The 9583-nt window shown below is 36.8% G+C and overlaps 1 protein-coding gene across 4 annotated transcripts in view; it reads right to left on the reverse strand.

The window, feature by feature from the left end:
- Positions 1 to 7915, reverse strand: part of LOC106881728 (solute carrier organic anion transporter family member 2A1) — a 21096-nt gene extending 13181 nt beyond the window's left edge. For 2 of the 4 annotated variants that reach the window (XM_014932224.2, XM_014932219.2), the window contains exon 1: positions 7632 to 7915. The gene's annotated coding sequence lies outside the window, so the exon portion shown is untranslated. Of the gene's footprint in view, positions 1 to 6742; positions 6824 to 7631 lie in introns of those variants that run through there. The other 2 variants (XM_052967701.1, XM_052967702.1) reach the window with 2 other exon arrangements.
- Between the last annotated feature and the right edge of the window lie 1668 nt (positions 7916 to 9583).

The following is a 9583-nucleotide window of genomic DNA, read 5'->3' on the forward strand; positions in this document are numbered from 1 at the left end:
ATATATGTGTGTATAATACAAATAATATATGAGTATATATATACGTACATGTATGTACATACCTACATCTGCATGTATATATAGATGCATATCTGGGTACAGGATGTTGCAAAAACACGTGGACAAAATGATAAACAGAGTACAGAAAACACACAGGCCACATAGAGAACATTTCTTTCATCAGTTGCCACCATTCTAAAACTAAGCGTTTCGAAGAGTTAGGGCAATATATATATATATACACACATATATATATATAAAGTAATAATTTTGAATTTGAGTACAGACTCCTGTGTGCCAGCAGCAGCAGGCAAATACCGAAATTTATTTAATTGAAATAAGCAAAACGGAGATTAAAGAATGAGGTACCTTTTGACAAGCCACCTGATCAGGCACATCCTCACCGAACGATGCACCACAGCTATTTGTACAGAAATTCATCACCGAGGACCGATGTACGATCAGTCGAAACGATCGTAGTGATTAATTAAGAGTCTCGTGAATTCCATTTTCCCTAATATATATATATATATATATTATTGTTATTATTGTTATTATTATTATTGTTATTATTATTATTATTATTATTATTATTAGTAGTAGTAGTCATCTGTCGGTTCCGAGAGGGCATGGATCTGCGCCCGAAGAAATCGTGTCAGCTGCTAAAAGTGGTGCAGTGTCTGGTGTGGCTGTACAGGACCACACGACAATGGCAGTCACGCATACAGCGACTGCATTTGAAGGACCTCTCTGCCGGTGCTACTGGTTTTTCTTTCCGTCGAGTGTGCTTTTCTTTGGTGGCGAGTTCCTGGTTTTCTTCTGCTAGTTTCATCCCCTTTCGCAGTATTTGTCTCTAGTGTGGGCGATGATTTGCCACCTCCTCTCATCTCAGGACGTCCAGATCAAGCAACTTCATATCCCTCTTACAGAAATCGCTTGATCTGGACGTCCTGAGATGGGAAGAGGTCGCAAGTGATCGCCCTCACTAGAGACAAATACTGCGGAAGGGGATGAAGCAAGCGGAAGAAAAACAGGAACTCGCCTCCCAAGAAAAGCGCACTCGACAGTTATAGGCCACCAGTCATTAGGGTCTGACGAGACGTGTGTAAAGCTAAACGCTTTGTGAACGCGAAACCTTGTGTAAACCTATGAACCGGCCATAACTAACATTCTCTAAATACTCTACTGCTCTATAAATTAGAGTGCGTTTCTCTTTCGGATTTATGATTTATAATGATGATATGTGTGAGTGTGTGGGGTGTGTATATCTTTGTGTCTGTCGTTGTTCCCCACTCCCCACCACTTGACAACCGGTATTCGTGTTTACGTCCCCGTAACAATTCGGCAAAAGAGACCGATAGCACCAGGCTTTAAAAAATAAGTACCGGGATCGATTCGTTCGACTAAGATTTTCTGAGGCGGTGCTCCAGTATGGGCGCAGCCTAACGACTGAAACAACTTAAGAGAAAGATAAAAGATCGTATATGCTTCAATGTATAAGTGAGCTAACATTGGCACAGACAAACATGTACATATGCACGCATACACCGGCGCCTGTGCAAACAAACATACACACGTATTTGTTAATGTATGCGGTTTTTATCTATTTACGTATGTGCATAAATATATAGGTAAATTGATAGATAGATAGATAGATATAAACATAGACATATATATACATACATAAGTGTACGTGTGTGTGTGTGCGTGTGTGTGTGTGTGTGTGTAAGACGGGGAGGGAGTGAGAAAACTAAATTAACTGATACAGAAAGAGGGAAGAACGAGCAATTTGATGGTAATTTTGTGTATTTTAGGTTACATGAATGAATAAGTATGAATTAAAACGTGGGAACACCCAATACCGAAGCCTGCAAATTTGTCTACATCGTCAATAGGAGTGCTTCGCCTCTACGTAGTCTACTTATCTGCTAAAAGTAGTAGACAAATCTCTCTCAGCGTCTAAACTGACATGAAAAAGGACACCTTAGATAATATAGTATCGGAATCAAATACGTCACGAGAAAAACATGGAGTGGTCACTGTTGGAATGTCTTCAGTCGGGATCAACAAGGTGCGAAACAACAAGCTTGCTAAATATATCTTTGTTTGAGGTTTCAAATTGACCTCTGGTTTTGAGCTGAAGCTGTGGTGAAGGCAGAAGTGGGAGAGTGGATGGTTCCTGTCGGGAGTCCCTGAGGACGGAAGTGCTGGTGGGTAGCATCACTGATCAGCAATCAAAGAAGAGTCCACACAAGGGAGGCGCGGAAATGATAGTGAAGCGGCGGTTAGGAATCCTCAGAGAGCTGGCCAGTGAATTTGGCTTGAAACTACAGGTAGTGTTTGTGCCTTCAGAAAAGAATAAGGCAGGTGTGCTAACCAGGATGAAAAATCCCTGGCTGGTAGTGGCAGGGGATGTACAGACTGTTGTGGCTACAGCGTGTCGCCTGGCGGGCTCAGAACTGAGGAGGTTGCACAGCATGCACCATATGGGTGTAGACAGGACTCTGTTCCTTGTGGTGGTAGTGGTGGTGGTGGTTTTGGTGGTAGTAGTAGTAGTAGTAATTGTAGTGGAGGTTGTGGTGGGGTACGCGCTGATCAGTGCGCCAGACTAAAATGCTTAGTAGCATTTTTTCCGGTTTTTGCATTTTGAGCTCCAATCTTGTCGAGGTCGACTTTGTCATTCATCCTTTTGGGTTAATATTAATAAAGTACTAGTCAAGTACTGGGGCTGATGGTATTTAACAAACCCTCCACTTAAAATTTCTGACCTTTTATCATTATTAATATTATTGCCGACTTTACCCTTCATCCTTTCGGAGTCGACAAAATACGTACCAGTTGAACACTGGGGTCGATATAATCGACTCATCCCCTCCCCCCAAATGGCTGCCCTTGAGGCAAAATTTGAAACCATTATTGTTATCATTATTACTATTATTATTATTATTTTGTCTTTTCACAGCTTCTAACGCTGGAGATGTAATACAGTGTCAGCTGTTCACTATCGGTGAACTAAGGTAACATCCCTTATTTTTCGAGCACCATCCGGAATATTCGAGCTGTTCCAAGTAGTGCTGTTTTCTGCAACTACTCCACCCTTATTGCAGCCCCTATTTGTTCCATGTACTATTATTATTATTATTCCAGAAGGAATAAAATGATGTAAAACAATGCAATCTTCTCATCAGGGAAAGAAAGAAACCAAACACATCAATAAGACATTTTAACAGAATGTGATGACTGCGTATATGATGAAGGGAATGCTAGCAAGTTTTTTTGTTTTTAAACCGTTAGTAGATATTACGTCAAAGGCAATTTATAGAAAGAGAAGGAGGAGAAAGAAAGAAATTAGCAGAAAACTAATAGTGGAGAAATATAAAGCGATAGGTGAATAAGAATAATGCTTAAAGGCATGGAAGTAAATATATTTAGTGGAAGTGAAATGTAAGAAGACAGTCAAAGGTCGAATTTTATAGAATGGTAGAAATCACTCATAAGAACTAAAGGTATGTTTTTGCCGATGTTTGCAACGATAAACGCGTTCTATAAACGTGTTTACAAGAGGATTCTCTGAGAACAGGATGAAATACATTTCACTGTTACCAAGCAGACAAAAAAATCTAACTAAGCTATTCTTAATCCTTTGTAATTTTTGGTTAGAAGCATTTTGAAGGTAGAGTAGACAATCATCACGATATAGACCTCCATTGATGTTTGGGAATTGGTCAGCCATTTCATAAAGGATATATATATATATACCGACGAAATCAGCGATTTGTGCTGAACCAGAACTTCCCATCGTGACATCAAAACTGTCGGGTGTATCTTTCCGGACCCACAGCTTGTTATCGAATTTAATAATAGATTTTCTGGCGGCAAACACGACATTAATTTCATCCCTGGTAAGACCTGCTTTGTTGTGAGCGAGCCAGAGTGCCTTGTTGAGTACGATTAGGTTATAGAGGAATAGAAACTCGGAATATCAAACTGGATAAACTTTGTGCACTTCTTGTTATTAATAGAATTAAACCAGTCGACCACTTGGAACGAATTAGACCATAAATTAGGTTTTAATTTTTTAACTAAGGTAGGAATATATTTATTTAGAATATTTTTGCTAAGTACACCGATGTCGGAGCTAGAAGGACAAATAAGTCGTAAGGTTGGGTCATTAAAAAAAACTTGTTTGTGATCTTTTAAAATAAAACCAGGTTGTTTAGGATCAAGGGGTTCTGGTTTCGTCTGTAAGTCATATTTCTGCATAATTCTCTTAGCCTCAAGGTTGCCTTTCTTGATTGCCCTTTTACCGGTAATCCTATAATTCTTTTGTATTTCTTTTCTAAGCAATTCTAAGTAGTAATCCTTGGTAAGCCTGTATAAGTTGCCTGTTTTATCCGATTAAACCAGTATCCCATCCATGCTATGAATTTCTTTAGTGATATTGTGAAGATACCGCAGATGTTTATTCCTTAAGAGTGAACGGTGGAATTTCACATTCCTCACGATAGACTAGAGATCGTCTTCAAACTGTTTCAATCTTGGGTTAGGTGGAGGATTGTTTTTAGATTTAAACAATTTTTTTGAATTCAGAAGCTGGATAGTTAGAGGGCTGTTTAATGCCTTCATTATCGAAGAAAAAGGTGAGCCATCTAATACGGTTAATAAAGGAGTTTGTCTTACTGATGAGTTGCTTAAGGAAAACCTTCCTTGGGGGAATGGGTATATCCTGAAGAGATGCATTTATATCAAATAACTCTATACGTGGTAACTATTTTATTAGCTGGTTATATGGAAACCTGGTTGAAGTGTATATAAATGTATGTGTATTTTTTCAATGTTTGCAAATAACACAGAAAAAAAAAATAAATAGTTACCAGGGTGGCCAAAATTCACACTAATACCAAGGATGTAACAGCCTACTTATAAATGTAGAAACTCCAGGTTTAGCTGAAATGTTTTTGTATAATATAGATAAATAAATAAATGAAGTTAAACGCAGGTGTTATTCAAATCTTTTTACTTCCGACATATGTTTTGAATAAAACATTGGTATTATTCCAGAAGGAATAAAATGGTGAAAAACAATGCAATATTCTCATCAGGAAAAGAAAGAAACCAAACACACCAGTAAGACATTTTAACAGAATGTGATGACTGCATATATGATGAAGGGAACGCTAGCAAGTTTATTTTTTAAACCTTCAGTAGATATAACGTCAAAAGTAGTTTATAGAAAGAGAAGGAGGAGAAAGAAAGAAATTAGCAAAAAACTAATAGTGGAGAGCTATAGAACGATATGTGAATAGGAATAATGCTTAAAGGCATCGAAGTAGATATATTTAGTGGAAGTGAAATGTAAGAAGACAGTCAAAGGTCGAATTTTATAGAATGGTAGAAACCACTTATAGGAACTAAAGGTATGTTTTTGCCGATGTTTGCAACGATAAACGAGAATTCTCTGAGAATAGGATGAAATACGTTTCATTGTTATATATATATAACAATAATGCTTGATTTTAGTACAAGAAGGTTTGTCAGGAGAGTATATGATTGACATTTTCTTTCATACAATTAGATTCCGTCTTTGTACTGGGGCTAACTAGATGCAAATTGAAAGACTAACTTCCAGTGTCTCTTATGAATAGTCCAGCCTTTACTTAGTTGCCTGAATACGAAGTATAAGTGCAATCATCTGAATAAACAAATATGTCCAGTCTATCAAAATAATCTTTCTTCCTCCTTTCTGTAATGTATGAACGAGCATGAATATAATATTATATGTATGTATGTATGTATGTATGTATGTATGTATAAAGATGTATTATTACCTTTATTAATGATATTAATAACGTAATGATAAGGTGGCTAGCAAGTTCACACCGTTACAGGCACAATATTTAAGCAAGTGGTATTATATACTCTACTGAATCTAAATTTAGCTTATACACACACACACACACATGTATGCATAATATGTATGTATGTGTGTGTGTGTGTGTGTATTTGACGTAAACGTTTTAAAATTAATTTGAAAGCAACTACTAACATTAACTGAAAAGGTTTTAATATAGCAGTACATTTTAAATATCTAACTAAACAGAAATTCAAGGCGACAGTACCTTCTGTAGTTTACTGCCCTGACAAACTCTCTCATGAGTTTTTGTTGAAAATCCGAAGTCATAATCTGCGTTTTGTTCAAATAGAATATCACACACACACACACACACACACACACTGACATACACATATGCACATACATACAGGCATACATACTTACATGAAAGAATGTATTGTAAATACACAAACGACCAGTAAAAAATATATAACGTATATTGAGGGCATAAACAGACGGAAGACTGACATATAAGGTTCCTAATTCTTCATCAGTTATCAAATTCATACATACATACATACATACATACAATCATACATACATACATAAGTATACACACACACATGTATATATATGTATATAAGAAAATATATATGCAGATGCACATATATAAAGATATACATATATATTAATACACAGAAAAACACATATATATGGTGATACATACACATACAAACAAATATGCACATTTATACATACATAAGCATATTTACATTTATATATGTGTATGTGTGTGTTTGGTATAAAAATTTGAAGAAAAATCATGAAAACAGGATAAAAAAAGTAAATAAACTCGATGTATTAGGCTGACGCTAAGGGAAACTGGAGGAGAACTTTAACGTTTCGTACCTACGCTCTACTACGGAACGGATAGATGAGGTTAGAAAAATATAAATAATAAAGAACAAGCATATCTCTGTTAGGTGATCACCAAATGCTGAAATCATCGGAAGTGGAAGAGATGGGCTTAAGGTGTGGGTGGCAAAGCGAACAACAGTGATCTGGCAGGTACGTGTGTGTAGGAAGCTAATGCGTGTGTATGTGTGTGTGTGCGTGTGTATGTATATGTGCGTGTACATGCATGAAGCAATGTGTACGCCCATACTCTGTGTGTTTATGCATGTGTATATATGTGTATGGGTGTGTGTATGTGTGATGCTTCTTCCAGTTTCCGTCTACCAAATTCACTCACGAGGCTTTGGTTGGCCCGAGGCTATAGTAGAAAACACTTGCCCACGGTGTCACGCAGTGGGACTGAACCCGAATCCATGTGGTTGGGAAGCAAGCTTCTTATCACACAATCACGCCTGTGCCTATATGTATGTGTATATATATATATTGTTGAATTTCGGGATGGTCAGTTCTTTTTCTTTTTGCCAAATAAACACGTGTTCTATATATTCGTTCTCCACTCATTTATTACTGTTCTTATTCTAACTTATGCCCATCGTCCGAAAATCTTTCGTCACACATCTGTGACCTCTTCAGCGACACTTTCCGTCCACGTGTTTATTTGGCAAAAAAAAAAGAAAAAATGACCATCCCGAGATACAACAATATCTATTTCAACACACGCTTTCACACCAGGAATCTTGCAACACAATTTCATATATATATATATTTGTATCGATAGTTGAATATTGATTGACTGGTGATTGTATAGTTAAAAAAGAACAAAATAAGTAAATAAAATAACTGATATTAATGATTAAATGAAAGACAAAAACAAATTTCTTACCGTTGTTTCATTCCAGTGTGAATGTGTTTTGCTTGTATTCTCTAGTGGTTGGCACTTGTGGATGTATAATAAAAATAAAGTAAAATAACAATGGACTGTTTCTCAGATATCAACTAGTGAACGTCATGTGTGACAAACTGGTGTCTGGTATGTTTATAAACATTTTGAGTATAATCCCAAGCTGTTCACAAGAGACAGAATTGCAGGTGTGGTGGTTTTTCAATAAATACGTATCTATGTGTGCGTGCGTGCGTGTGTATGTGTGGTGTATGCGTGTATGGTATGAAAATTTAAATACTAGCAGCTGGAGATATTCGCATTTGATCAATAGAAATAATTAAATGGAGTGATGGACAACGTTGATCACACATCCGTTATTGTCCTAGTTATCGTCGTCGTAGTGGTGATCATCATCATTACCATCATTATCTATCTTTGTTCAACTTGAAGGTGTTGGATTTCCTCACGCCCCCGCCAACAATTTTGATGAATATTTATTTTATAATCAGTATAACTTAATTATTCATGTCTGTTTCTCTATCCAGACCTAACAAACGTTAAATAACCACAAACCCTAATTATTTGAGTCTGCTGTTTGCATGAAACCAGTGGTAGTCTGTATATCTTTTATCTTTTACATGTTTTACTCATTGGACTGCTGCCAGGCTGGGGCATCGCCTTTAAGGGTTTAGTCGAACAAATCAACCCCAGTAATTATTTTTAAGTCTAGTACTTATCCCATCGACTTCTCTTGCTGAACCACTAGGTTACAGAGGCGTAAACAAACCAACGCTGATCTACAAATAGTGAAGGAGGAAAGACACAACATAAACACATACATACATACTTACATACATACATACATACATACATACATACATACGTACATACATACATATATACGTACGTACGTACATATAAACAAACAAACGCCTCAGCGACAATCTGGATAAACTAGAGTTTTCAGTAAAAAACAAAAATCAACCAACTCGCACTTTACAAATACAATCTGTAAGTGAAACAGTAAAAATATGCAAGACTTACATCAAGTTTAAAATGTGACATTGTTTTTGTTATCTACATTCCAACGACAGAGCTTTGTATCTTTGTTAGAAACCAGCTCCTTTTTTTTTTTGGTCGGGGGGAGGAAAAATTCAAATATAATGGATCTATAAATAAGGAGTGGACCAGGAATGAATACCTCAAGAGAATATGGTCATCGGAACTCTCAACTTACAACAAGTATATTGTCTTACAACATCTTTACAGTACCCATCCTCACACCTACGTCTGGCCTTCTGAACTGGTCACTCTAAGAACTCAATGAGAGATGTTCGAACTTGCAAGCTGTTCAGGACACAGGAAATTTCAACATCAATGGAGATACTGACAGGCTATACTTCTCACGCAAGAATGGTGACTGTGATCTCAAATCTGTATTGATGCAATATAAAGCACGTATTGTGGCACTGAAACAACATTCTGCAGCAGAGGAAAGCAACTAGTAACTAAGCTGCCCAAGTTTGTGACCACAAAATTAACAACATAATTAGGATAGCTAATGAACTTGAGGTAAGGTATGAAATAAGAACAGATACAGATCTCTCCTCACTGGACTAGTTCGTTAATAAGATAGTACATGAGTAGCTGATACGAAAAACACAAACAACAGTAGGGATTGATCATGTCAGAAGTTTGGTTTAGAGTACCGACATGTTTTTAACATCCCACTTCGAAGGCCACCAGCGCGCAATTCAAGGAAAAGAGATCCCTACCAAATGCCTACAATATAAAAGACAGAAAACGTTGACAGAAAACAAATGTAGGTTGTGCAAGACTAAGATTGAAGACATCAACTGCAAAAGAATGTCTTCCAGATATTATCTTCTCATGCGGGATGATGCAGTGGTCAGAAGAGTCTGGAACAGGATAACTAAAAAAAAAAATTTTTT

The sequence above is a fragment of the Octopus bimaculoides genome, chromosome 4 (genome assembly GCF_001194135.2).
Source record: "Octopus bimaculoides isolate UCB-OBI-ISO-001 chromosome 4, ASM119413v2, whole genome shotgun sequence".
Lineage (NCBI taxonomy): Eukaryota > Metazoa > Mollusca > Cephalopoda > Octopoda > Octopodidae > Octopus > Octopus bimaculoides.